General features: G+C 31.2%; 1 pseudogene; it reads left to right on the forward strand.

Annotated features, from left to right (window-relative positions):
• The window catches only part of LOC107748526 (laminin subunit alpha-1-like), a 46,793-nt pseudogene that overhangs the window by 39,017 nt on the left and 4,466 nt on the right, over positions 1 to 3,310 (forward strand).

Below are 3,310 nucleotides of genomic sequence, written 5' to 3' on the forward strand. Positions count from 1 at the left end.
CCCCCCCCCCTTACCTGTTTGCATCTCTGATAAGGAACTGTATGTGTATGAATAATTCATATGTAAATGTGCTTGTTTGACGGGCAGAGTTTGATGTCGTGGGAGCAGAGCACAGATTATCTGATGAGAGCACGAGAGGAATATCTGATCAACCTGATTATACACATCACTGAACTACAGCAGCAGGTAGAGCTCCTGTCCATCATCACTGTTTCCATGACAACCGGTGACGGATGCTGGGACTCAGAGTGTGTGTGTGTGTGTGTGTTCCTTCATCTGTAGGTCCAGAGTGTGTTTGATGGCAGTGAAGATGTGCTGCTGATCTCAGAGGAGAGATTTGCTCGGGGCAAACAGCTGCTGGACTTCATCAGCAGCATGCATTCTGCCATCCACAGTAACAATTTATTTATTTATTTTTATTAATTAAATTAATAAAAATTAATATTAATTAAATATGTATTTATTTACTAATTACTAGTTATTAATTAATATATATTTTTATTTTTATTACTTATTTTTAATAAAAAAATAATAATAAAATTTTTTTTTAGTTATGCATCAAAGAGTAATGCCTCTAAAACAAGTGTTGATATCGTTAACTAACATCAAAACTATTAAAAATCATTTTCATTAATTTAAATAAAGCTTAAATAAAATAAAAATATTAGATGGAAGACTTAAAAACCTTAAACAGTTTTTTTTCTTTAAAAACCTTAAACGGGGTAACATAAATAAAAATGAAAAAAGCCATAACAAAATGACTAAAACTTAAACTAAATTAAAACAAAATCTGAAAATAAAAGCTAATTCAAATTATTAATGAATACTTTAGTAGTATATAAATATTACAAAAATAACACTGCATTAACAGATTTATTTTGTTTTATTTTTTATGTTATTTACATTTGTCTCAAAGGGAAATGCATCTAAAAACAGTGTTGTTATCATTAAGTACAACTAAACAAAAAATTTAATTACTTTTTTTATTACTAATTGAAATAAATCAGAAATAAAATAAATATTAGATGGAAAAAAACGTCAACTTAGAAGTATAAAAATACAAAAAAAAAACGTCAACTGAAAATATAAAAATAAAAGATAATTCAACTGGTAATAATAAAAATATAATAAAAATAAAAGATAATTCAAAATATTAGTAAGTTATATAATAATATATAAATAATGCTAGAACATAACAGATTATAATGAATAAAACAAATTATAATACCTAAAACAGATTCAGTCTATCTAAATAAAAGATCTAGTCTGTTTTAGATGCATGACTAATGTGATTAACGCACGATCTGATTGGCTGCTGTGCACTCATTGCTCTCCTGTGATTGGCTCAGGCCTGACGGAGCAGGTGCGTTCAGTGAAGGTGACTGTGAGAGAGGGTCTGGATGAGATGAACAGCAGGTTCCTGCTGGAGGAGACGAGCGGCTCGCTGGAGAAGATCAGGACCTTCAGTCTGACACACTACAGATCGACTGCGCAGGAAGAGCTCAGGTATCAAACTCTCATCGGCTTCACGTATGTTCTGCCCAGTGTGGCTACTCTAACTCTAGCACTCTCTATTCTAATTCTATTTTATCTATTTGTTGACTTGACCCCCTAACTCTAGCACTCTCCATTCTAATTCCATTAGATCTATTTGTTGACTTGACCCCTAACACTAGCACTCTCCATTCTAATTCCATTTGATCTAATTGCTGAATAATAAAAATTTTTTTTAGTTATGCATCAAAGAGTAATGCCTCTAAAACAAGTGTTGATATCGTTAACTAACATCAAAACTATTAAAAATCATTTTCATTAATTTAAATAAAGCTTAAATAAAATAAAAATATTAGATGGAAGACTTAAAAACCTTAAACAGTTTTTTTTCTTTAAAAACCTTAAACGGGGTAACATAAATAAAAATGAAAAAAGCCATAACAAAATGACTAAAACTTAAACTAAATTAAAACAAAATCTGAAAATAAAAGCTAATTCAAATTATTAATGAATACTTTAGTAGTATATAAATATTACAAAAATAACACTGCATTAACAGATTTATTTTGTTTTATTTTTTATGTTATTTACATTTGTCTCAAAGGGAAATGCATCTAAAAACAGTGTTGTTATCATTAAGTACAACTAAACAAAAAATTTAATTACTTTTTTTATTACTAATTGAAATAAATCAGAAATAAAATAAATATTAGATGGAAAAAAACGTCAACTTAGAAGTATAAAAATACAAAAAAAAACCGTAAACTGAAAATATAAAAATAAAAGATAATTCAACTGGTAATAATAAAAATATAATAAAAATAAAAGATAATTCAAAATATTAGTAAGTTATATAATAATATATAAATAATGCTAGAACATAACAGATTATAATGAATAAAACAAATTATAATACCTAAAACAGATTCAGTCTATCTAAATAAAAGATCTAGTCTGTTTTAGATGCATGACTAATGTGATTAACGCACGATCTGATTGGCTGCTGTGCACTCATTGCTCTCCTGTGATTGGCTCAGGCCTGACGGAGCAGGTGCGTTCAGTGAAGGTGACTGTGAGAGAGGGTCTGGATGAGATGAACAGCAGGTTCCTGCTGGAGGAGATGAGCGGCTCGCTGGAGGAGATCAGGACCTTCAGTCTGACACACTACAGATCGACTGCGCAGGAAGAGCTCAGGTATCAAACTCTCATCGGCTTCACGTATGTTCTGCCCAGTGTGGCTACTCTAACTCTAGCACTCTCTATTCTAATTCTATTTTATCTATTTGTTGACTTGACCCCCTAACTCTAGCACTCTCCATTCTAATTCCATTAGATCTATTTGTTGACTTGACCCCTAACACTAGCACTCTCCATTCTAATTCCATTTGATCTAATTGCTGACTTGACCCTCTAACTCTAGCACTCTCCATTCTAATTCCATTTTATCTATTTGTTGACTTGACCCTCTAACTCTAGCACTCTCCATTCTAATTCTATTTTATCTATTTGTTGACTTGACCCTCTAACTCTAGCACTCTCCATTCTAATTCTATTTTATCTATTTGTTGACTTGACCCTCTAACTCTAGCACTCTCCATTCTAATTCTATTTTATCTATTTGTTGACTTGACCCTCTAACTCTAGCACTCTATTCTAATTCTATTTGATCTATTTGTTGCTTGACCCTCTAACTCTAGCACTCTCCATTCTAATTCTATTTTATCTATTTGTTGACTTGACCATCTAACTCTAGCACTCTCTATTCTAATTCTATTTGATCTATTTGTTGACTTGACCCTCTAACTCTAGCACTCTC

The sequence above is a fragment of the Sinocyclocheilus rhinocerous genome, unplaced genomic scaffold (genome assembly GCF_001515625.1).
Source record: "Sinocyclocheilus rhinocerous isolate Xijiao unplaced genomic scaffold, SAMN03320098_v1.1 scaffold8222, whole genome shotgun sequence".
NCBI classification, from domain to species: Eukaryota; Metazoa; Chordata; class Actinopteri; order Cypriniformes; family Cyprinidae; genus Sinocyclocheilus; species Sinocyclocheilus rhinocerous.